General features: G+C 43.1%; 1 long non-coding RNA gene across 1 annotated transcript in view; it reads right to left on the bottom strand.

Annotated features, from left to right (window-relative positions):
- Nucleotides 1-42: 42 nt before the first annotated feature.
- The window catches only part of LOC307185017, a 220,320-nt gene continuing 193,463 nt past the window's right edge, over nt 43-26,899 (bottom strand). The window contains exon 3 of the long non-coding RNA XR_013827845.1: nt 43-613. This is a non-coding gene — a long non-coding RNA (uncharacterized lncRNA). The remainder of the gene's footprint in view (nt 614-26,899) is intronic.

Here is a 26,899-nt window from a genome sequence, read left to right as displayed (position 1 = left end):
TCCTGCACCAGCGTCTGGCAGACACCTTAGTTGTGGGGAAACGTGAACTCTGCATCTTCCCACACCGCCATCTTGACTCCGAGAGCCCCCACTACCACAGTGCTTCCTTCCCATAGACAGGAGACTTGCCTTTTCTGAAGCAGGTAAGGAGGGAAATCCAGGGCTAAGAGGAACGGCATAGAGGACTTCTCCATGAGGCACAGCCAAAGCTTGTTTGGGGATGCCCAGTCTTCAACAGCTGGTCCAAGTGGACTAGATTAAGTTTCCACTGAGCATCTACTCAAACATTGAAAGCAGTGTTCTGATTAGCTATGGTTATGTAATCAGCCACCCCAAAGCTTAGTGGCTTAAAATAATTTATTAATTTATCTGACAGTTCTGTAGGTTAACAAGGCTCAGTGGGTGTTAATCACTTACACTATCTCATCCTGCAGTCAGATGGTAGCTGGGTTTGGAGTTGTCTGCAGCCTTACTTGGGCTGAAAGTCCAACATGGCTCATTCACAAGGCTGGCAGTTGATGCTGGCTGGGAGCTCAGTTGGGGCTGTCCACTGGAGCCCCTGTGTGTGTCCTCTCCATGGGGCTGGGGCTTCTCACTATGTGGCAGCTGGGTCCTAAGGGGAAGTGTCCAAAGAGTGAGTGTTTCAAGAGCCCTGGGAAGGAGATGCAAAGCGTCTTATCACCAGCTTCAGAAGTCACACAGTGTCACTTCTGCCATATTTCATCAGTCAAATGCAAGTCACAGAACCTGCCAGATGCAAGAAATTGGGAGTATACAGAGCATACATGATGTAAGGTGTGATTCATTGAGGGAGCCATCTTTGGAAACTTAACACCACAGGTAGCATTGGTGAGACTGGTCCTTATTTCACAGCTCCTTTCACATGTTTCTTTTTTTTTTTTTTTTAAGAATAACTCATCTCCTCTCCCTTTAGCTTTCCCCAAGGTAAGATATTAATGAGATCATATTTGAACTCCCTGACAAAGTAATGCTTCCTTATAAAGCATACTATTATTATCAGCCTTCCTGATCGCTCCCACCTGGATTCCCCAGAAGACAGGATGAGGGACGATATTGCACATATCTCAACAACAAACAAAACTTCATTAAATCCATTGAAATAGCACAGACATTCAGATTTAGTACAGATTAAATCCTATAACCAACAAATTACATTGAATTGCCTCCCCAAATCTGTAGAACCAGATGTTTTCCAAGCCCTACTTCCTTTAGGCAAGCACCCAAAGTAAGCAATGTGAAGGACTATCAAAGAATTAGAACATCCCCTGAGATCTGTTAGGATGGGATTTGACCCATTTTCTTTTAGTCACAGGTTCAGGCATCTTAAAATGAGAAAGAATAAACTTGCAGGATTTGTGAGTGTGAGTTGGCTGAGAAATGGGTCTCATTTAAATTGTATAAAATGCATCCTTATGCTGCTAGCAGGCACCCCTTTCCAGCCCTGGGGGATTCCCACCAGATCCTCTGGTCAGCATCTGGGGAGCTTGCTGTGCAACATCATGTCTGACACCCCACTCCAAGTCCAGAATCTTTCCCAGGAAAGAGGATAAACTCAAAATAAAGGTAAGGGTTTCAGACCATGTAAACTTCTGGGGTAGCAGCAGAGATGCTGGCATTGCACAGCATTTAGATATTTCTCTATGTTAAGCCACTGCTTTTGTTTTTTCTGAACATACACAATTCTTAATATTTTCCTGCTTATTTCTGCTTAACGGCCCTAAAAGGAGGCATTAGGCTTAGGCCAGGTGTTCAGCCACCCAGGAATGCTCCTGCTGCTGCAGACAGCAGTCCCTCTCCCAATGCAAACACCCCTAAAGCCCCGTGGGCCTGCCTTCCACACGCCGCAGCCCCCCACAGCCTTCTCCTAATGACTCCCAGTTCTCATTCCAGAAGACATCTTTCCTTCCGCGTTAGACGTCGCAACATCCCAGGCATTCAGTTGCAGCCCACAAAGATCTCTACCTTCCTTCCTTCCCTTTGGCCAGTGTACAGTCAGGCCAAGGAAGGTGCAGTGAGCACATGGGAACTGGCTGGAGGCCGATTTCATGGTTTCTAGAAATGTGACAAACCTAAAATTGGAGATCCCTTGTGCTCTTAGGCAGGGTACCATTTGTTCAGGCATTCTTCATGTTTCCCTCCTCCCCAAATGCATCCATTTCTGCCCCTTTGCCTTTTTTCGCTAAAGAATGCTGTCCCCTACCCGACCCCCATGCCCCCGTCCACTGCCAAAGTAACCTCACTCAAGCTGTAGGCAGCCGCTAACCGACTCCTGCGTCTTTGCTCACAGTTAGGGCCCAGGTGCTGTGCACTGTTGATGTCTGGCTTTCTTCTGATGTTGCCTCTCTTGCAATAAGCATAGGCTGGGAACCTGCTGAAGTGCTGGAGATTCTGCTGAGTTCTGGGACCCAGAGCGAACAGTACCATACAAGAGGAGGCAGCACTGGGGACAGTCCTTACCCAAACTGGGCATGGGCTTTTGTGTGGGTTCATCTTGCCCATCCCAATAGATTAACCAGTGAAAATCAGGCCTTCTCCACACCAGCCAGCACAAGGCTCTGCCCACAGTGGACACTCAGTATTAACGGCCAGGGTGCTGATGGTCCCGGGAAGCACCCTTAGGCCAGAGGCTCCCTGTACTTCTATGAGGACCCCAAGTGCCGGGATTGGGTTAGGAAGCCCCTAAAGAGCTACCTGGGAAGAGTGTCCTTAACTCCCATGATATGTCACACAGGGAAGGTTCGACCAATTTTAAAGTCCATGGCCAGAATTTGTTTCTAGTAGCTTAAGTCTGCTTTCTTAAAGGATAAACTTTATTTTTACAAGTTGAACAGATTCAAGATTGTCCGTGTGTAACGACCCTCTTTCTTGCTTGCACTGGAATACTCTTTCTTGAATGGTGTAGTGTCAGCAATCCTGAGTGTGGTGGGCAGCCTTCAGCCTTTCCTATGAGGCCTGAGCCCATAGGAGAGTAGATATCAGTGCTGTACTATTAATCTTTGACAACAATTAATCATTGCAGAGATTAACTTTTCTCAAATTATTTTTTAAACACAAATCTGCATATTTTCTTGGGAACCTGAGCTTGTGCACATTGTGTTTATATGCATTTGGGAAGGAAACGCTTGGGAATCACGCCTTAAAGATGACCTTAGGCTCAAGGTACCCACACAACCGTTGAGAACTACCACAGTGCCTCACTGAAAGTGTTCACATTCCCTCTGTGAGGAGGTGGAAGCCTGACAGGTCTTCACGTCACTTGCCTAAGGAATTTTCTGCCTCTCTCCAGTGTTTTGCCTCTCCCCAGTGTGACGGAGACTTGGCGTGCTAGCCTCAGGGTGCAGTGGGAAGCTTGCCTTTTTAAATTGTCGTTTTATTGATCATGATGTATGCCAGAAATTGCGTCTTCTGCTTTATGTATTTTAATTACTTGCCTTTTCTTCCCTCTGTCTTTAAGTCTCTGGGTGATTGGATCACCAAGGGTGTAACTTTAAATAATTCTAATAAAGAAATAAATCTGTTATGATGTTGGCAAGTTGACCCTCTTTATTAGAGCAGCTCCAAAATGAAAATCAGTCTGAAGAGTTGCTGCTTGTGGAAGCAGAGTTCTTGTCCTCGCCGGGCTTCAGGCTGTGAGTGGGAATCGCTCCAAGATGCACACATTGAGCAAAGTAAGGCAGGCTGCAGGCCTGTGGGCTGTGGTGTGTGTAGATGTGTGTGTGCACGTGTGTGCTTTCATGTGTGCACAATCCGGGCACGCCTTTCCCAGAGACAGGAACAAGGCTGCTTGCCTTTATCTGGACAATGGGACACATTCCAGGATGGGAAGCATAATTCAAAACAAAGATCATCTGCTCTCCATGTTCAAAAGGAGCTGCTGTATTTTCAGAAAACTTTCTTCTCTCCTAACTTTCCTTGTCTATTCCCTGCACGCTGTAGGGGTGCTGCATCCTTACTGTGACTTAGGGCAGGAACCAATGGGGGAAAGCAGGGATGTGTCCCCCATCGAAGCTCCAAGGGTTGCTCCTTGAATTGACCTTCCCTCCCCTTGCTGCCCACTGGCCACCTCTCCAGGGCTGAGTCTCACGTTTGAGGCAACTACAAGTCAGGTAGTTCGGACAAAGTGTGCATAGAACAGCATGTCTCTCAAAGGCAGGATCAGGTAAGAGAAAACTAAGCTCACATCAGACCTCAGAACCAGAAGACACATTTCCTTTTAATTCCTACTTCATTCTGTGAGAAACTAAAAAAAAAAAAAAAGCCAATTCTGAAACCTGACCAATTCTGAAAAACTCTTTATATCTTTGTTACAGAATTAAAATGAACAAACATATATAGTTTAGTTTCTTTCAAATGATTTCTTATACATTATGTCTGTCACCTTATAGGGCATATAATTTTATTTTCATTTAACAGTTGAAGAAACGAGACTCAGAGGAGCTAAGTGACTTTCCTGAAGTCACACAGCAGTTAGGGCGAAGCCAGGATTTGAATTTCCCTCTTCTGACTTCAAGATCAGTTCTTTCCAACACATTTCTTTCCTCTTAATTCTTTTGACATTCCTAGCCTCTTTCTCGCTTTTTATTTCATCAGGAATCCATATATTACTCTAATGTTATAAAACCTCATTTTCCTCCTTTAGTTGCCACTTCAGAGACTGATTTTCCTGGGTGGTTTTGGGGAAATCATCTCCTTACAAACTGGCTGCAATACATGTGTCCATACACAAGAGTCCTCAGTCTGAGTATTGTAATTGCTTGGGCTGCAACAGCAGTCGAAGGGACCTTGCCATGACAGGACTCTGTCCTATGCTGTGAAGGCTCCAGGCTTCTGTCCCACTGACCCAGCTTCTCAGGCTCAGGGCTTCCTCTGGGATTTTAGAGGACATTTATAGCTATCATAAGGTATTCACTATGTGCCAGTCTCTCTTCTTGATGCTCAGCACATATGATCTTTTATCTTCACAAGATCCCTATATAAGATATGGATGATAATGATGACGACCATCCCCAGTTCACAGGTTAGGAAACAGAGGTTCAAAGAGTTTAAGCCACTGTTTATGCAGAGCTGCAATTTATTTTGTCTCTAAATCCCACATTTTTTTCTTTATACTCATTTTTCCTTTGTATTTGATATTAATTGCTTGGTATGAGAGAGCAAAAAGATTCTTGATACCTAATGGCTAAACATATGGAAAGCACCAGCATCAGCACCCTTCAGGTCACCCTTAAGGCCACAGGATGAAGCCTGTAGCCTGAGGTTCATGAATGGTGAGTTGGCCTAATGGATATGAGAATCAGGAGTCCCAGACTCTTAACTCCAATGCTCTAGCTAAGCACTAACCACCTGTGTGACCCTGGGCAAGTTTCTTTGCCTCTCTGGACCTCCATTTCCTCACCTGTATAAGTAAGCCTTTAAAGGAGGGCCTCTCTGAAGTCCCATCCTGTTCTAAGATTCCCAACACACACCTACTGGGACATGTTCTTTTTCAGGACAATTCTGCCACCCAGAATCTTATGAAGCAATAATACTCAATTCCCCATAAACACAATATTCAGCATTCCCACTTCCCCAAAGCATATGCCACCATGGATACCTGCCAACAGCACTGTGAATGGAAGTGAGGAATGAATGAAGGTCCTTTTTACCAATTATTTCAAGGACATGGTTTCTGCCTTGGTGGAGTTAATTACTTCGGATCCTCTCCTTTACTTTACGGTCCCATCAGCAGCACTATTGTGCCCCAGTCTTCTTTCTGGTATTTCCTATTTCTCAGTATCTCTCCATATTTGGCATACTAATAACATGAGACCCAGTGTCTCATGTTGGCTCATGTGGGGAGGGCTGAAGGAAGACCTACTTCATATGTGCAAGAGAAGTGTCAAGTGAAGTGAGGAGGAAAGGATGGGAAGATGTTTTGATTTTGATTTTGATATTAATCAGCTTCTCTGTTCTTTCTCAGTCCTTCCAACTCCATCCTAATTTTACCTTTTATCGTAAAGGCTCAGGACCCTGATGGAGAAGGGGGAGGGGCAGAATATGGGGGGACAGAGAGTGAGAGGAACAGAGCCAATGAAAGGTATTTCATGAGCTACCATTTGGCACAGAATCCATCAGAATCCTGATCGTCAAAAGTCAGACCTTCATTTTTAAGAACCCAGGTTTATGTTTTGTTTTGTTATTGTTTGGTTTTTGTCATTGGCAAGATTGTGATTTTTTTGAATGTTACTGATTTCCTCTGTTGTTCACAGAAGCCCTGTGCACCTCCAAAGGCTGCTTACAGAAGAGCTCCGTGGCCAGGCTGGTACCTGGGCCTGAGGGAAGCCTGCACAGCTCTTACCCACCAGCGGCAACAGTGCAGGAATTCAGCATTCTCCATCAGTCCCATGCCCCAGGGAGGGGAGGGGCTGGGGAGAGGAGGGTGGGGCCTCTGCTGTGTTTGCCCAAGTTTCACAAGCACTTAGAGTAGGAGCGTGTCCAGCAGAAATTCCCTTCCCAGGGCTACACTGGGCAGCAGGATGATGAAGGCAGGGAGTAACGTGGCGAACAAAAAGCTGATCTCTGATGACAACCTGGAGAGGCGTGAAAAGGTTTTTATCAATGACGTAGGTTGCAGACAGTCCTGCCCACTACAAATCATGGTCGTCAAATCATGGTCATTGTGTTTTAGAACCGCTGTCAGGGGCTGGCCTTGTGGGGAAGGAGCATACAACTGGCTCAGTCACAGAGGACTCCTGGGCTAGCAGTTGCTATTCTGGAGGCGGGTGGAGAACTGATCTGATCCCACAACAACAACAAGCTGTTTAAAATGGTGGGGGAAGGGCGCAAGTGCCTTATTTTCATCTCTATAATAGTGAAGGGCCATGAAAGTATGAACTGGCTTATAGGCCAACAAAATGAGCAGTGTGAGATGCAAGGAGAGACGCTCAGAGCATTTTAGCTGCGTGGCCATGATCCCCGAAAACACTGAAGTGAAAAAAAATCAAATCAATGGATTACTTTGTCTTGATGGGTTAAAAACTGGTCTGCTTTCTTTTTATTTTCCTCACTGATGCTGGATCACTGAATTAATGAATCTGGTCTCTGTTCCCTTCGGTTTAACTTGGATGTAAATATTGGGAGGAGAATCCTAGGGTGTGTATCTATTCTAGACAATTGTTTGTATTGGGGCAGCTGAGGACTATGGGGACAGAAAAATGAAAAAGAAACAGGTGACAAGAAGTGGGTCACAGCAATCCCATTACTGGGCATATACCCTGAGAAAACCATAATTCAAAAGGAGTCATGTACCAAAATGTTCACTGCAGCTCTATTTACAATAGCCCAGAGATGGAAACAACCTAAGTGTCCATCATCGGATGAATGGATAAAGAAGATGTGGCACATATATACAATGGAATATTACTCACCATAAAAAGAAATGAAATTGAGCTATTTGTAATGAGGTGGATAGACCTAGAGTCTGTCATACAGAGTGAAGTAAGTCAGAAAGAGAAAGACAAATACCGTATGCTAACACATATATATGGAATTTAAGAAAAAAAATGTCATGAAGAACCTAGGGGTAAGACAGGAATAAAGACAGACCTACTAGAGAACAGACTTGAGGATATTGGGAGGGGGAAGGGTAAGCTGTGACAAAGCGAGAGAGAGGCATGGACACATATACACTACCAAACGTAAGGTAGATAGCTAGTGGGAAGCAGCCAATAGCACAGGGAGATCAGCTCCATGCTTTGTGACCGCCTGGAGGGGTGTGATAGCGAGGGTGGGAGGGAGGGAGACGCAAGAAGGAAGAGATACGGGAACATATGTATAACTGATTCACTTTGTTATAAAGCAGAAGCTAACACACCATTGTAAAGCAATTATACTCCAATAAAGATGTAGAAAATATATAAATTAATTTTAAAAAAAAAAGAAAAAAAAAGAAGTGGGTCAAAGTAAGAACTGTTGAGGTGTAGTGACATAAGGGACCAGGACAAATTGAGATTATAGCAAAGAGAACTTTTGAGATGAATGACTTCTGAAAAACTCTTTATACCACAGTTCCAGATAGCTTACAAAAATATTTTGAAGTTCTTGTGACTTACATAAATGCGCACTTTTATTGTTACGAGACACCATTGTAAGTTGAAATGGGTTTATGGAGTTTCAATAGGCTATTCGCTTTGAGTGGGTGGGATAGAGGGACATGATTGCGAATTACCTGAGATCTGAGAAAGACCCCTGGGAAAGGCACTTAACTCTGTGTAGGATTAATCACCCTCTAAAATCTCAAGTTCATTTACATATATTTCTGAGAAACACTGAACCGCATTCTTTTTCTCAGAAGCTCTGCTTGTTCAGTTTACTGACACCAGACTCTCTAAGGCTATCGTCCTGACGGTACTTAAAGCGTATTCTGGTTGGCTAGAACATCCTTCGAAACTTTCTCATACCTACTTTCCTCAGAATGTGTACAATGAGGAAAATTCATTTCCTTCCTGTCAAGAAAAGTTAATGATCATTTTCCATTATATTAAAATATTACCCATTGTTATGACTTCAGTTTAATGTTCCTGTAGAAATCTCCATGTGCTGCAGAGTTTAGCTATGCCAAGGCCAAGGCACCTGTGTGTTATTTCAGAGTTTTCTCTTAAAAAAAAGGGTTGCTGAAGATGAGTTATGTAAAAAAAAGAAAGGAAAATCATACCATTTCAGGAGAATAAGTAATTATAATTTTAAACTCACTTTTAGCATAAAAACCCCAATTTTTAACAATGTTGTCTCCAGAATATAATTATAAATGCTACATTGAGTCTCTGAACCAGAAATAAGAGCTCTCCTTTAAGATATAATACATGCTTTAAGTCTTGGGACAACGTTTCTCTTCTGGGAGAGATGCAAAGTAGAATTACAGGCTACTGCTGTATTTGTATTTCCTCAAGTAGTTTAGTTATTGTTGTTATTTTTTTAATTTCCTGCCCTCCTTGGGGGTTCATCATTTGTGTCCACAGAGGACAAAGACAGGTTGGGAAGTGAACAGATGGAAAAACCAGAGTGACCTCAGAGGATTTCCAAATTCCATGAGTTAGGAGGTGTTTCTCCCCATATTTTGGCAAATGTCCAGTCACTAGGACCAGAATTCTAGCAATGTGAAGGAGACTGTAGTGGGAGCAATGAAAGGAAGGGGAGAAAGAAGATGGGATCTTAAAGTGGAGTGAGATGCTTTTTGGGAGAAGGGGAACAGCATGGTATTCATTCCAGCAGGCCAATCCAGTACTGGTTCCTTCCCTTCTCTATTACATTGTTAGTTCAACAGGGCTGCCATAACAAATTACCACAGACCGGGTGGCTTAAACAACAGAACTTTATTTTCTCACAGTTCTGGAGACTGGAAGTCCAAGATCAAGGTGTAAGCAGAGTTGTTTTCCTCTGAGGCCTCTCTCCTTGCCACGCAGACAGCCAACCTCTTGTCTCTTCACATGGTTTTTCCTCTGTGCACACCCACCCCTGGTGTGTCTCCTTCTTCGTATAAGGACACCAGTGATATAGGATTAGGGCCCCACTCTATCGGCCTCAGGTTAACTGAAACACCCCTTTGAAAGGCTTACCTCCAAGTAACTCACTAGGGGTCACCCATATGACTTCATTTTATCTTAATTACCTCTTTAAAGGCCCTATCTCCAAATACATTAGATCTCACAGTATTTTATTTTAGATAACATGTCTCGTACAAAATACAGTAATATCAGGCATCTTTAGATATTCCAATTGCATTATGGGTTACCCACATATAACCTGGATTTCAGCTACCCACCTCCCCCTCCTTTGGGAGAATCAGATAAACTCGATCAAAACCAATTTCACCATCCATAAAGTCCGAAGTGTGTGCTGTGATTCCTGGGACCATCCAGGCCCTAAGTTGTATGGGGTCCTCCCATAGGAGTTCACAATCATGGGTGCTGCCTCAACTTCACCCATCACAACCAGACCTAAAACTCAGCTCCTTCAGGGTTTTTCCCAAACCTTCCCTCACACCCAGCATTTTGAGAGTTTCATTACTTTTAAGAATTGGGGGCTGGAACCAGGGCCGTGGGGAGGGCCTCTCCTCACACAGGCCACAACATTACCTCCTGCCCATCTCTCTCACTCCCACCCACCCACTTCCCCTCACTTTCTTTTCTTTCCTCTCCTCTTCCGCCTATGATTATGACAAAGTCCTCTCCTTATCTCATGCAGACGTTTAATAATAACTTTCTAGCTTGACTATACTCTTGGGTCTCACCTTCCACCCAAGTGGCTTGCTACGGTACTTCTTCATCCAAATATATTCAGGGCTCTCTTTAAGAAGGATTCTGGTGAATACAGTTTTCTCTACCTTGCTGTAAGTACATAAGTCAGCCCCTGGTTTTGGTCCAGCCCCCATGTTCATCCTACACATCCACAGCAGTATGCCGTGGGCATGTCCCTGAATTCCCGCCTCTAAGGGAGCAGGACAGTAGCAATACTGCTTGCTTGGTGCAGCCACAGCTGTTCAGAAAACAGCAACAGGGCTGTGCAAAGTGATGCCACCCACACTAGAAGTCTTTTTCATTTCACTGAAGTGCAATACTCCCCGGTGCAACAGCTTAGCAGGTTTCCTGTTTGCAACTCTCAGGTGAACCTATGGCTGCAGGCAGACTGTTTAAACCTGCCTCTTCCAGACTTCTCTCAACTCACAGTCAGTATTTCTGCAGCCGAGGAATTCTCACTTGCCACAGAAAAAAATTCTCTGAATATTTGTGTCTCACCCAATTCAGATCACAAAGGATAAATGGGCACACTCTCTCTGAACTTGACTTCAGGGGTATGTCTATCAATCCAAATGATCCTGGTTGCCAGAGACTGCAGAATTCATCAGCCTAGGGCCCAGTTCCTCCCTGGTGTCTTGAATCTGCTGACAGTTCCTTTTTTCCCCAACTTGAGAAGGGATGGTCAAGGTTCTTAATGTTTTCTTTCCTTCCTGTCCCTTCCGTCACTTTCCTTAGTCTCCAGTCCTCGCCAACTTGCACACTCTCCCTAGGACTCAAATACCAGATGGTATCCCATTATTTGATGAAAACTCTCCAAACGAGAGTAAGGATATTGACTCTGAGCATGAGGGCACTCTAGCTATGCAATATTTTCAACTCGCCCGAGCTGCCTACAGTGCAGAAATATACCTCGTGGAACGGAAGCGTGCATGCAGTGATTCCTGCGAGATGTCACTGCCCTCATCAGAAGCCACAAAGTCATGAGTTTCTGATACTCCAGTCCTTGAAATAAAAAATCATAACATCTTAGTTTTTTTCTTTTCTGAGCCACTGAGCCAGCCATTTTTGTTAGTTCTCAGAACTTCTTGTCAAGAATATACATTTCCTTTCCTCCACAACCAAGCATTCCCCTGGGTCTATTTGCAAAAGGATATTCTAATGGGTACAATATTTGAATACTGCTGCATTGCCATTATACCTGCCTCATTATCTTACGGAAATCTATCTGTCCTTCCTTTGGAAATGTGCTGATTGTGGAGCTTGGTAAATCTCAGGCTGAAAGCAGATTTATGAGCTGTCCTCCAGTTCCTGTCTGTTCTCTCCGAAGGCCACAACCCCAAAAGATCAGTCACTGAAACGAGTTTTGGTGTCAACTCTGAAATTCTGTGTTTTAAGAACATATCCTAATGAAACCTGGGAAATAGCATGCGAAGGTTTCACTCCTGCTGTACCCCAGAAGGTCACATGCTCTAATTCAGCTTAAAGGGACACTAATCATATTCAGCATGTGAGTAGAGAGGCTTACGGTTGGAGATGACACCGTCATTTGCATAGGATGTAAAAATGAAGGACCATTAATTTTATAGCATTAATTGAAGAGCAGAAGTGTTAGACCTCTATAATTATCTTCAGTGAATACATTTCAAAGACATCTTCACAAATGAGCCTTGTGTGTGTGACTGTGGAGGGTACAGACACCAACAGCAAAGGCAAAGCTCCACACTGTCCTCTTCAAGATGCACAGATTAGCAAATCATTAACTTAAAAGCTTAACTTAAATCTGAATTGCTTCCTCGGTGTGGAAACAAGACACTGTGGATTCAAGGCTCCTGAGAGGAGCTTCTGTCCAGACCTACATGCCACATTTCAGAACCACTGAGAGAGAGAACAGGGGAGGAAGCCCTGCGGCCCTAGGACGTAGGCAATGTCCCTATCTGGTCTCCCAACACCCTGCGCTCCCATCTACGGCAGCCTCACCAGGACCTGGCACTCCCTCCTGTTCCTGATTTTATCCTCATGTCCTCCCTATATTCTAAATTTACAAGTCCTGTATATTATTCCCACAGGTCAAACTCTCAGCAAAATGGCTGTGGACCCACATGGATAAATCATACTCAACAATCACTCTGCAATGTTAGCCGCCTTACTGTTTGCAACCCACGTCAGCATGGAAAGCAGCTGGGATTTAAACAGAAGATCATAAAGAACCATGTGAGTTAGTAGTCTTAATAGCCAAAAAACAAAGTAGAATAAGGGGAATGGATTTGGGAGTGTGGGGATGGGCATGAAACAACTGGAGGGAAAGTTCAGCTCCATGTTCACAAGCAACATGATGCCAAGGTCAAAAGCAGTAGCCGCAGTTATGATGGTCAACCTTTGTTTCTGTCTGAGTGGGTGAGGGGATGGAGGAAGGCATTGGGAATAAGAGGACTGAGCAAAGAGTAGGTGCAGCCCAAGGTTTAAGAGCTTTGGGAGTTCTGGTAATTATCCTGACGTGCAAGACTCATCACTTGAAAAAATACGAGCTGCTTTTGAACCTTAGAGCCACAGAATCTCCCTAGCATGTAATTTAGGGTTTCTGGGGGGAAAGGTTGGGAGTCACTGGTGTAAATTAAGTAAGGCATTAGCTAATGAGGTAACATGATGCATACACTCAGTCTAAATGCTCCTGTCTCCAGGGGCTCTGCAGGAGTGACAAGGCTGGTGGGAATTTCAGGTACCATTGTGCACAGTTTGAGGAGAAACCTGGGGCCTATAGGACTTTAAGGTATTTTATGCTTGGGAACACTGTCTAACTTTGTGATAAGCTTCTCTAGGTATAAGGGGCTTACTCAGGATGGTGAAGGCTTCCGCTAAGTTCCTATATACCTCACAGCTCAACCTGCTCTTTGTTTCATGCTTCTTTTACTTGGTTTGGTACTACAGTCATCCCTTGGTATCCAAAGGGGACTGGTTCCAGGACGCTCCACAGACCCTAAAGTCTGCAGATGCACAAGTCTTTTATATAAAGTGGGGTAATACAATCTGCCCTCCATATCTACTGATACGGAACCCACGGATACAGAGGGCTGACTGTATACCCTTTTCTTTTTACTATCTTGAAGTAAATTTTACATACAATAAACTTTACATATTTAAAGTGTACACTTTGATGTGTTTGGAGATATATATATATATATTCATGAAATCAAGATACAGAACATTTCTCTTGCTTCCAAAAGTGTCCTTGTGTCCCTTGGCAATCTCTCCCTCCTTCTACTTCTGTCCCCAGCAACCACTGATTGTTTTGTCACTGTAGGTGAGTGTGCATTTTCTAGAATGTTATATAAATGGAATCATTCAGTATGCACTCTTTTTTGTCAGGCTTCTTTCATTTAGCTGCACTCCACTAGAGATATTTTCCCTCCCACAGCAGAAATAGCCTCATGCACTGAGATGATCGTCGTATGACAAGACACGTATGTTGCAGACAAAGCAAGCACTGGGTTTTGAATATAACCTTTTTTGAGATGCTCAAGGAACTATATAGCCATCCACCTTACCAGTAAATTAGGAGTATGATTTTGTTTTTGGAAGATGCACAGATTCTTACAGTTTGTTCTTGTTCTGTAATTGAAATTCCAAGGACTTAAGGGAGCTTCAAAACAGTCTATGCACCTGGGTGTGGAACATCCTTACTTCATTTTGTTACTTCCACAAAGTGGTACATCGACTTTCTGTGTGGAATGTAAACCAAGTTGATGCACTTGTGAGTGAGAAGGATTTACCTCATGCTTGTTTTTCTAACAGCCCGTTGGAGGAACTGGAAATGCCAAGTAGAGGGGATTGGATTAAGTGGCCTCAAAGGCCCTCCATCTTCCTCAACTCCAAGAGGCTCAATGACTCACCCAAAGGTCAATTTGGAAGCCATGCAAATGCAGAAACTGCTTAGGTGTTTCAGGTAAGACTCCTTCAATTGTCAGAAACTTAACAAAAAGTCAGTCAAAAATCAAATCAAATCAAAGAAAGGTAGTGGCTCAAACAGTTGAAATTCTTGGGGGTGCTACACTGGATCCAGAGATTTAATCATGTCATTAGTGCCCAGACTCTGTCTCTCAGCTCTAGCTTTCTCTGTCTTAACTTTATTCTCAGGCAGCTCTCTGCATGGTGACCCCAACATCTCCAGGCATACATCCTGCCACTTCAAGCCTAGGGCTAAGGGAGTTTCTTACCCAGTATCCCCACCAAAGACTGATTTTAGTGTGTTGAGTTTGGTTGCATGGTCATCCCCAAAGCAGGGAGATGGAATATGCTCATTGATCAGTGCTGTGTATTCACCCAAGGCTGGGGGATAGAAGGACAGATAGTCAGCCAACTGCAAGGATTAATATTTGGGGGAGAGGAATTCCCCAGTAAATACCATTACCCAAAGAAAGGGGAATAGATGTTGAGCATATAACAAAAGATGCCCACTACAATTGCTGCTTTCTTACTACATTGTATATAATTCCCATGACTCCCTTCAAAAAAAAACAGGGTTTTTTTTTAGCATTCCTGTGTGTCCATCTACTTTTTCAGCCTTGTCCTATCTTTGGACGTATCTCCAGCATTAAAAAAATTATAACCAAGATTATTATTCTACACTTCCAAGACTGGAAACCATGATTTCTCACTTAAGGATATCAAACATTCTGTAAAAGTGAGATAACATCTCAATGGAACTTGGCTGGCAGTGCACAAGGCATGGGGCTTCCTTAGGACTCACTAGCCTCACATACGCAATGGAAATAAATAATTCTATACTTTCCATATGTGGGAGGTAGAGGTTTGGGGCTCAATCATATCATCTTTGGAAGGTCCTTCTCTGATTCTGTTCGTGATTTCACAGGTACTGGGGAGGTTGATGTAATATATTACTCAAAATCAAAATTCTCACTCTAATTAAAAATGGGAACAAGCTGCAGGTGGTAAAGGATGTAATTCATGCTTTGAATAGCTTTCATATATTAGGGAAATTTCTCCACCTTGTGAATCCTGCCATCCCCTCTTTGTCTCAGTTTCTTATGCAAGCTAGGGCACAGCTATATGACTAGGACATAGGATCAAACATTCCCTTGTGAGATTTAAGTTTAAAAGAGAGTCACATGAAGAAAGAAATGTTGACTAGACTCTGTGTTGAGGAGGGTGGTGGAGAGATGGTCATCTTTCAGAAGAAGCCGCTAAAGCCTGAGTTTGGGCCTGATGGGGTTGCCAAATTACAAGGTCAGTTGAAATCATAGCCTTTTCAAGTCTCTTATATCAGAGTTAGGACCTTAATAGGGAAGAATGGGATCTTGAGAATTTAAATTAAGGACAGATAGGCAGTTCCAAAGATTCAGGGAATCCTGAGTTCTTTTATCACCATGAACTTACAGAATGGTGGAAAAGGTCTATTGAAGTCCTAGTTACAGTGCCAGCTGATGCCAGCTGAGGGACACCACCGTATGAGTTTGGAGTGATATGTATAGGATGTGGTACATCTTCAGAACCATGAAAAATGTATGGCACTATTTTCCCTTCCATAACCAAAGTGCATGGGATTTGAATCCAAAGGGTAGAAGCAAAGGGGCAGTTCTAATTACATCTAACGACCCCACTGAAAAAGTACTGCTTTCAATCCCCGCAATTCTGGGCTCTGCCAATATAAAAGTCTTAGTGCTCGAGGAAAGAATCGGTTCCACCAGGAATGTGTGGAATTAGAAAATAAAACCTCTGTTTCATCGAATTAGAAAATAAAACTTCTTGTCAAGAAGAGGATATTTTGGACTTTTCATGCCACTGGAAAAACAGGCAATAAAGGGGTTTTCAATGTCGACTGGGGTGATTGATTCCGATTAACAAGACAAAATAGGGCGTTTATATCCTTTTGTGCACGGAGTACTTCTGGAACCCAGGAGATCCTTTTGGGTACTTCTGTGTATTGCCATGTCCAGTGGTAAAATTCAGTGGCAACCACATATAAGAAGGATAACTAAGAAGAGGTATGACAGTCTAGAAATGAAGGTTAGGGTCACCCTGTCAGGTAAAGAACTCTAACCTGCTGACATGCTGGTTCTGAACGCAAAAAGAGCATGGCATGGTCGTGGAGGAAGGATGTCATTAACACCATCCACATGCGCACGACCACTTGCAGAAACAATGACAACAGCATCCATTCATTTCTCTTCCTTTCTGCATATATGCACTGACTAGTCTTCCCTTTTCCTTTTCTTCTGTTTCCCTTCCATGTTTTTAGGGTGTGTGCATAACATAGGGTGGTGATTAGCTTTGTATTTTAGTCTCTGGGGCACAGAATATCAAGATGGGATTGTGACTGAATTGAAGAAGGTGAATATCGCTGAGCTTAGAACTGAGCTTAGAACTCAATCTGGAAACTGACAAGACTTTTCCTTGCCCCCCTTTTGAGGAGAGAGTAAGCACATTTTTCAGTTGTACAAGGAATAACTGTATGATTAAGCAAAAGCATTTTGTTCTTGTGATTACAGTTGTTTAGACTATTCGTATGGAAGAAAGTTTATAGGCTGTTGGACAGCCAAATGGTAGACATGTTTTATGTTGTGGGTCCCCATTTACATTTTAAGCATCCTTTCAGTGTTTGTGAAATCTTGCATGTTCCCCAGGTAAACGTCAGACACTTGCTTTCTCCGTGTCCTTTACTGATAGAGATGAGTTTCCAAGAATGGGACCTAGTTTCCACTAATCAGGTATGGCACATGAGATTTCAGTTTGAAAGAGAATGTCATGAAGAAGACAGTGCCATGAAGAGTGCACTCCGGCGAGGGAGACAGAGACCAATCCACTTTTGGAGGCAGCAGGGCCAGAGGTCCCGGTCATAGCATCCCAGGCCGTGTTGGCAGGGGGGGCCATAGTGCCCTCCCGTGGAGCAGTCTGGCAGTGCAGCCTGGCCACTGTTCCTGTAAACCCTCTTAGCTTGATTCTGCATCCTCCTAGAGATTCCTAGAGACGCCACAAATTCTTTACTAAGCTTCCTTTCCTGTTTCTACCAGCTACAGTTGTTTGCAGCTAAAGACCTTCACTGATATCCAGAGAAGCTTTTTCTGCCTGTCAACTGTCAATCCTAAAGAGCACAAAGAAGGGAATCTTCCTTTTCTGCAGATGTTGGCGTATCCCAGTTGTCCTTGGCTCAAAGCTCTGAATACCCATCAGGTAAAGGGAAGTGGTTCAACTTAAACATTCCTTTACACAAAGGGACATTAGTGCAGCTTCAGTTTGTCTAGAAAACTTAAGAGTGGCCCATAAAGGGAAAGCCCATCTGTTTGGGGACATGAAATCTGTTTGTAGTCCACAGGATATCACACACCCAAAGCAGGAACTCTAACTGCAAAGCCTAATTCTATAGACAAACTGTATTTACCCTGATGGCAGCCTAGTGAGATGCATCACTGTGTCCAGGGGGTCATGCATTGGATTAGTTGGTTGCTGTTACAGGTTAACAGGTTTGCAACGTCGTTTTACTAAATCTACGTTCCCTCCTGGTGTTGAAGAAAATTCTGAAACAGATTATTCCCAAAGCACACCAAAGGGATTTTCATTTCAAAATTCAAGGCAAGCCATTTCAAGGGCCATCAAGATTTCTAGCCAAGAAGACTATTTCATAAGCCAGAATTCTAAGCATGCTTAAGTTGGTACCTACTGAGCATTCATAACAATTACGATTTATGATAAACAGTGTTAAAAAATAAGGACTGGATAGGTATTAGTGAAGTTGTCCAGTCCATCAATACTCATGTCACCCTGGGTTACAGAACTAAAAGTGATGAGAATTATCAAAAGGATGGTTTGCTCCTTGACTATTCACATGTACAAACTATCTTTCCTTTAGAGCCCATTTTAATATGAGTGCCCAACATCCCCCAGCTTTGCTGACACCATATGGTGTTGATGTAGGTTTATTTAGGTTCTGTGTTATCTGGGGAACTGAAAATTGACTGGGGAGTTAGACCAGCTCTTATCTCCCGCTGGCTTCTTTGCTTGCTTATACTGCACTTTAAATAAATCCCTCAACCTCTAAGCCTCCATTTTCCCATTTAGAGAATGGGATCAGTGATGTCCGCTTTGCAGGCTCTTGGGAAGCTGGGGGATGGCAAGGCTCTGTTGCTTCCTGGGAGGGTAGGAGCTATTGGATGTACATGCACTACTGGTATTCATCAGAAGGCAGCGACAGCCTGCAAAAGAAAGATATTGGCTTTCCTTAGACTCAGTATTCAGAAAGCTCAAAAGCAGGTGCCTCTCTTTTTCACATTTCCCTCTGGGGAATTTCCTGTTATTCCCCTGGTATTTATTGATGGTGGGCACCCACATTCTGAATTCTCAAAAGGAGGAAGTGCTTCCTACTCTTGACATTGCTTACTTACCTTTTTATATGTGTTTATTTATTTCTGCAGGGGAGTAAGAAAGAGGGAACCTACCTTTTGGGTTAATTATGTGGGTAACTATGTGCATTGATGGAATGATCAGGCTAAGCTCTACCTGCTTGCTTTCTCCACAGAGCTTTCCTTGTAGGAAAAATGTTTTGGGGCAAGAAATGAGGGGCTCATTCCCAAGTGAGGTTCTTCATCCTGACCAAGTTGCCTAGGAGTCAGGATGCCATCCATATTAGATAAGGTAAAAGCTAAATTTCTGTAACAAAGAGACCCAACCATACAGTGACCTACTGAGAATATTCTTTCACAGGTAACAGTCTTGATGGGAGCAGGTCAACATGGCAGGTGGCTCCTCTCCAGTCAGAGACCCTAAGTGCAATTCTCCTTAACTCAGAGTGAGACATAACTTAGACTCCATGTGGGATGTGGGGCATTTTCATATGTTGCTGTGTTTGGCTAGGGCCTCCCAATTAAGAGCACCTGCATCATGACACAGTCTTGTAATGTCCAGTGCTCCTAGAAATAGCACTAAGTCACTTCTTGTTCCATTTCCTAACTCGCATTAACTGCAACCATGAGATAATGTTGCAAAGATGCTCAACAGTGATGGGTCTACACCAGCAGGAAGGTTTTAATACTTCTCCTTGAGACTTCTGTCTGTTTTGGTGGGAGCAGAAACCATTTGCATGTTACTCCAGTGATGTCTGGCTATCCTTATAGAATGAGAACTTCAGGCCCACCTCTGCCCAGCGTTGTCTCCTGTCCTCTGGCTGAACTCTCCGGGGACCTGAAGATGAGCACATGATCCTTGCCATGAAAAGCTCTGGCTCTGGTGGGGGACCCAGACAAGCGAAGGGTGAACAAAGCACAGAGTGATAAGTACCGGCGCAGGCAGAGAGAGGTCAGCACACAGAGGTGGGCATTTTCTTAGTCAGGAAAGAACGGTCTCCCAAGGGGAAGGGGGGGTTTCGTCTAACTACAGGTTAAACAGGTTAAGACCAGAGGAGGGGAAAAAGCGGTCCAGGCAGAGAGTGACATTCACAAAGCAGTGAAAGAAAGAACAGCAAATGCTAACGCAGAATGACTGAAATGAACAAGACCTGGAGGACAGCTGGTGAGAACTGAAGCTAGAGAAATGAATAAGGGCCAGTTCCTAAGGAGCACTGGTTTGCCACCTAAAGAGTCTGGACCCGATATCCTGACAGCAATGGGAAACCATCAGATAATTTTTAAAGGGTTATTATGAACCTATTTGTGTTTTTAAAAGATGACTTAACCACTCAGAGGAAGGGGTGCTCCTAAACGTGTGGTCTCAGATGCTCTAGCGTCAGATTCACCGGGTGCCAATTAAAACCGCAGGATCTGTTCCCCACCTTACATGTACTGAATCAGAATCCCAGGGGGTAAACCCACAAGCCTACACTGATTCCGAAGACACTCTCCACGTGATTCTTAGGCCTACTAGATCCTTAAATCTCAGTTGCGGCATTCTGTAGGGCCAAGGGCCAGATAAAGGGGCTTCCAGTCCTAGAGACACAAAAGGAGTCTAACATGGCGGCAGATTGGGATGAGGAGGGTGTGGAAACTCTAAGCCCCAGCATAGGGGATCAGGGATCTCTGACTTCTTGAGAGAACTTTGGTCCTGAGAAACAAACTGCTGTGATTCCTTCCCCACAGAAACAAACACAGAAAAGTCTGGTAGAAGAAGATAAGAAATAGCTATCCCTCTTTTGGGTGGACAACAGATACTCAAGGAGCCTGTTTGCAGGATGTAGATGTGTTGGGGACAGACTCTGTAAAAACAGATTATACTCCAGGCCAAGAAAGTTTGCAACTTGGAAACACTGATTGGTGGGTTCCAGCAATAGTGCTGTACTTCTAGAATTTTTTATTTGTTTGTCTTTTAACTAACTAAACTCAGTATTCTTCCTATGGCTTAGAAAGTTGACACTGACAGGGACAGAGACATTTTGATTGGTGCATCTGCAGTCTGCCTGCACCAAAGAAAGGTCAAAATGCTCCTCTCTGCTGGCCAGGCTTGGAATCAGTAAGCAACGTCTGCAGGATTGGAAGGCATCACGCGTTAAGACTAGCGAAGCCTGGAAGAGACATGAGCGTTATTCTCTCCTGCTGCAGAAATCACCATCACCTGCATTTTTGCTGGGGTGATTGTTTTTGCTTTTATGTGTTTTCCCCTTGGGTGGGTTGTTTGAGTATCCATGCTGTCGTTTTCCTTGGCTGGGAACCCAAAGCCAGTGGGGGACAGACCCAGGAATAGAACCTAACCTTCTCACCCTCAGCCTACTGCTCCAAAACCTCCAAAACTGCCCAGCTGCCTCATACCATGAGTGACCTTTTTCTAAAAAAGAGGCCAGAGACAACAGGGAGGCTTTCCATAATATAGTTCTGCCATGTATATAATATTCACCACATTCAGAATCCGGTTTGAACTGAGAAATTCTACTGGGTCCTATATTAGGGCAACATTAGCTGTGGAAACAAACAAACAGACCCCAAAAGTGCAGGGGTTTGACACAAAGGAAGTTTCTCTCTCATGTAACAGTTCAGTGCAGGTGTTCTGGGGTGGCAGTGGATGGGGGTGGGGGAAGGCCTCTGTTTCATGCAGTCATTTAACGTTTCAGGTTGACAGAGCCCTGGCCGCCTTCAACCTTTGGCTTCCAAGGTCACTCTGGGCATTGCCCAGCCAGCAGAAAGGGAAACATGGAGGATGGAATATGGAAGTTTTGAAGTCCAGGCCTGGAAGTCGTACACATCCCTTCTGCTACACCCCACTGGAATGAAATCAGTTCCATGGCCACACCCAACTAAAGGGAGGTTGGAAAACACATGAGAAACAAGTTATGATGAGCAAATAAGAAGTGCCTAGTAATCTGTGGGTCAAGATGGGAGAGCTTCCAGGAATAGTGGTGAAAAAAGCCAGGGAACTCTAGCAAGGTTCCTCTTCATTCATTACCTGCCATTTCTAATTCATTCATGCACTATCTAGTCCACAAGCATCTCTTAAGCTCTTACTGTGTATGGGATACTGTACTAAATGCTTTGAAGGGATTTTAGGTATACAGGACTTTGTTCTCTCAAGGAGTTCACAGAATAATGGAAAAGACAGACAAAAACAATGAAGTAAGAGCTATAATAGAGAAGTATACAAAGAATTACACAAGCATGAGGGGGAAAGTTCACCTAGGTGGGCCTTCAGGGATGATTAGAGAGCTTTTCAGAACAAAAAGACAGGAAAGGTCAATTTCAGATAGGGAACAGGATTGGCAAAGGCATAGAGTTATGAAAGAGCAAGGAATATTCAGAGAATGGGGTTTGGTATGCAGAATAGGTAAAGTTTAGGATGAGGAGAGAGAGATGTAGGGTAGGCGAAGATGGAGCAAGGTTGGCACTGTATCACAAAATGCCTTGGAAGCCTGAAAAATATTTTCAGTTTTTACCCCTAAGCCAATGATTCTCCTCTTCTCTAATTATACAGTTTCCCCCTCACTCTTCTCAGACACCTCGTTCAAATTTTTGTTTCATGTATATGTAATATCTTGTGTCTGAGCATTCTGAATTCCACTATAGGTATGACTTGACTCAGGTCTCAAATTACGTCATCGGGACTCAGTTTCTCTCCATCTCTAGGCTGTGCCCCCTGCTGTATTTGCAGAAATACTAAGTCTGTATGTCAGGCTTTGCATGGTAGCAAGATGGCAATAGCAGACCCGCCTCCTGTATTCTTTCAGGTTCACATTCAACAGAAAGTTCTGGCAAGTCTTCTCTTGGTGTGTCATTGGCATAGAGGGGCTCGTATGCCCATTCCTGAACTATTTTCTTTGGTTTGTAGTTTACTTTTGTGTGTGTGTGTGTGTGTGTTTGGTTTTATTGTTCTTGTTGGGGAGGTGAGCATTGTAACCTCTTGGCCCTCCGTCTTGCTGATGCCTTGAATCAATATTTTAGCCCAGGGAATGTAATCCTCTGTTTAGCCCAGGTTTTGAACTCATGCTTCCCTACTGGGCTTGGAGTAGTGAGAGGATGGTTACCCAAAAGGAAACCTAGGTTCAGTTACCAAATGATGGGTGAATGGACACTCAGGCAAGGAAAAAATCCTTACCCAGAATTGCAATGGACAGACTCTGCAGACAAACTGGCTGACTGCCAGCCTCCAAAATATGCCTTGGGGTTTTCTAACATGTCTACCTTTTCATAAACCACTTTTTTTTTTATCCTTCCAGTTCTCTCAGGTCCAAATACTCTCTGTCTTTAAAAATTAAGGGAAAAATCTCCAATTCCCTTCCTTTATGGAGCCCAAAGTATTCTCTACTTCCTACAAAAAATATGGCATTTCTTACTTACACAACTCTTTAGAAAGCAAATGCTCTCCACTTCCTACTGCTTGCTAACTTCTAATGACTACAGTTTTTGTCCAGCTTGATTCTAAACTCCTTTAGCGAAATAACTTTATACATCTTTATCTTCCCTGATACTTAATTTATATTTCACTTGGTTTACATACTTATATCTCACCTTGTTCTAAAATGAATTTAAGGTAGGTTACAAAAATGCAATGTATGACAGGTGGAATAAAATTTAAAATAAGTTGGTGAGCTCCTTTGGGGAATCCAGTTACTATATAAATTTGACTTCTCTGAGGCAGCCATGATGTGAGGAAGCCCAAAACTAATCATATGGAAAGTGAGCTGTCAACCATCCCCTAGCTGTTCTACCCATCCTAGTTAGGCACCAGACACATGAGTAAAGAAGCCATTTCAGACACTGCAGCCCAGGCAGAAGCCACATGGAGCAGGAATCTAGCCAATGGCTAGAACTTAGGACCCAGATATATGACCACAGCCAAGCTGTCCCAGACATAACCAGCCATTTGAGCCACTCCTGGTGAGGCCCCAAACACTGTGGAGCAGACACAAGTCCCCCAATATGCCCTGATCGAATACTTGACCCACAAAATCTCATTCAAGGCACTATGCTAGGCTCGGAGGGGGATGCAAATATGATAAACCTTTCTTGTAACCCTCATGGAGTATAGAAATCAGAAATCTGAAGGAACAGAAAGAGTAAGATTTACATCTAATGGTTCCCGTTCTAGATAAGATGGAGTAATCACACTCCACTCTGTCTCTCTCAGTTATAAAAGCTGGGCAAAATGGACTGAGGACTCTGGAAAGAAAATATTAGCAAGCACGTTGGGAAAGAATGCTAGAATTTGAAGCACCATTTTTCCCTCTTATGAATTTATGCATGTATAATGCAGAACCTGTATGCTGAAAACTATAAAATTCTGATGCAAGAAAGCAAAGAAACCTAAATAATTAGAAAGATATATACCATTTTCATGGTTTCGAAGACTCACAGTAGCGAAGGTGTCAATTGTCCCCAAATGGATCCACAAATTTTACGCAATTCCAACCGAAGTCCCAACAGTAGTTTTGTAGATAAAGACAAGCTAATTCTAAAATTTTTATAAAAGGTCAGTGGAGCTAGAGGGACTTCCCTGGTGGCGCAGTGGTTAAGAATCTACCTGCCAACGCAGGGGACATGGGTTCAATCCCTGGTCCAGGAAGATCCCACATGCCGCAGAGCAACTAAGCCCATGCGCCACAACTACTGAGCCCACATGCCACAACTACTGAAGGCTGCGTGCCTAGAGCCTGTGCTCTGCAACAAGAGAAGCCACTGCAATGAGAAGCCTGTGCACTGCAACAAAGAGTAGCTCCCCTCGCTGCAGCTAGAGAAAGCCTGCATGCAGAAACGAAGACCCAACACAGCCAAAAATAAAATAAATAAAAATTTTTTTAAAAAGTGAGTGGAGTTAGAAAAACCAAAATCATTTGAAAAAGAAGAATTAAGAGAGATTTAATGAATTAAAATCAATCATAATGGTTGATTTTTAAAACCTCCCATATAAAGTAACTGAGACTATGAAATTCATTAACAAATAGATACATAAGTCAATGAAACAGAATAGAGAATCCAGTAGTAAATCCACATAAATATGACCAGTTGATGTTTGACAAGTACAAAGACAATCCAGTGGAGGATAATCATTTCAACAAATGGTATTGGAATTATTAGGCAACCACATTAAAAAAATTAAAACAACCTCTAACTAAACACTATATCCTCATACCGTAATTCAGGAATTAACTCAAAATCGATCACAGATCTAAATATAAAATATTTTTAAAATATGAATTTTAGAAGACAATATTAGAAGATATTTACCATGACCTGTAGTTAAGCAAAATGTTTTTCAACATCTCACCAAAAGCATAATCCATAACATTAAACATTAATAAATTGAGATTCATCAAAATTAAAAACTTCTCTGCAAAAGACACTATTAAGAAAATGAAAAGACAAGCTGCAGACTGGATGAAAATATTTGCAAATGACGTATCTGACACAGAACTTGTATCCAGAATACATAAAAAAGTCCCCAAATTTAGCAATAAGAAAACAAACAGGGGACTTCCCTGGTGGCGCAGTGGTTAAGAATCTGCCTGCCAACGCAGGGGACACTAGTTTGAGCCCTGGTGCCGGAAGATCCCACATGCCACAGAGCAACTAAGTCCGTGCACCACAACAACTGAGTCTGCACTTGAGCCCACGAGCCATAACTACTGAGCCCGTGTGCCACAACTACTGAAGTTCATGTGCCTACAGCCCACGCTCTGCAACAAGAGAAGCCACCACAATGAGAAGCTTTGAGTACCCCCGGTGAGCGGGGGTACTCTGCAAGGAAGAGTACCCCCACTCACTGCAACTAGAGAAAGCACGCGCACAGCAACAAGGACCCAACACAGCCAAAAATAAATAAATAAAATAAATTTAAAAAAAAAAAAGGAAACAAACACCACAATTAAAAAGTGGGCAAAGACTTGAGCAGAGACTTCACTTTTGAGGGAAATGCAAATTAAAGTCATGCAATACCACTACATGTCTATGAAAATGGCTAAATAAAAATACAACACCAAGTGCTGATGAGGATAAGAAACAAATGGATCTCTCATATTCCTGGCAGGTATCTAAAATCGTACAGCCACTCTGGAAAAGTTTGGCAGGTTCTTATAAAACTAAGCATACATTTATCAGATGGGCCAGCAATCCCATTCTAAATGTTCTTCAACAGTTGAGTGAATAAACAAACAAGATACATATTTACATAGGAATATTACTCAGTAATAAAAAGGAACAAATGTAAATGAATCTCAAAAACATGTCAAGTGAGAGGAACCAATCTCTAAGGGTTATATACTGTATGATTCCATTTACATGATATTCTCAAGAAGACAAAACCATAGTGATGAAGAACAGATCAGTTGTTGCCATCAGTTCAGGTGGGGAAGGGTTGCGACTATAAAAAGAAAGCACAGATAATTTGTTGGGATGATAGAACTGCTGTGTATCCTGATTGTGATGGTGGTGGTTACAAAAATCTCCACATACATTAAAATTCATGGAACTATACACCAAAAAAATAGACGAATTGATGTTAATTTTTAAAATAATATTTCTAAAGAGTGGGATGGAAAAGATTATACCTAAACAATTGTCTATAAAAGAAAAATGGAAAAAAGCCAGAGTACATGAAGAAAGAGGACATCTGAGAATTCCACTAGAGAAACAAACCTTGCCTTTGAGTTTTGACATTTCCAGATTGTGACTGTGATGGGGCCCAGCCCCCTGGTTCAAGCAGTTCTGTTTGCTGAGGTCCTCCTCCAGCCATTAACTATTCCAACTTGCCATCCACGTGCGTGAGCCATCTTGGGAGTGTCTCCTCAAGCCCCAGTCGAGTTCTCAGATGACTGCAAACTTCAGCAGATATCTCAGTACAACCTCATGAGAAACCCCAAGCCAAAACCACCCAGCTAATCTTCTCCCCAATTTCTGGCTCATAGAAACCATGAGAGATATAAGTAATTATTGCTCCTTTAAACCGCTGAGTTTTAGGGTGATCGTCTATACGGCATTAGGTAACAATAAAATATGTGAGCCAACCTGCAGAAAAAACCCCACAAGACCCGTTCAGAAGACAGTTCTCTCCAGAGGCCAAGAAGGTAGGTGTTCTAGCAGGCTGGGCATAAGGTAGAAAAGACCTGAACAAAGGAAATGGAAGAAAGAATTGAGAGGAAGGGACAAAGAGAGAATTCCCCAGTCACCCAGGGTTCTAGGCCTGAA

This window comes from Stenella coeruleoalba (assembly GCF_951394435.1).
Source record: "Stenella coeruleoalba genome assembly, chromosome: 3".
Taxonomy (NCBI): Eukaryota; Metazoa; Chordata; class Mammalia; order Artiodactyla; family Delphinidae; genus Stenella; species Stenella coeruleoalba.
Note: the sequence above shows the minus strand (reverse complement) of the source record. Positions and strands in the feature narration are given on the sequence as shown.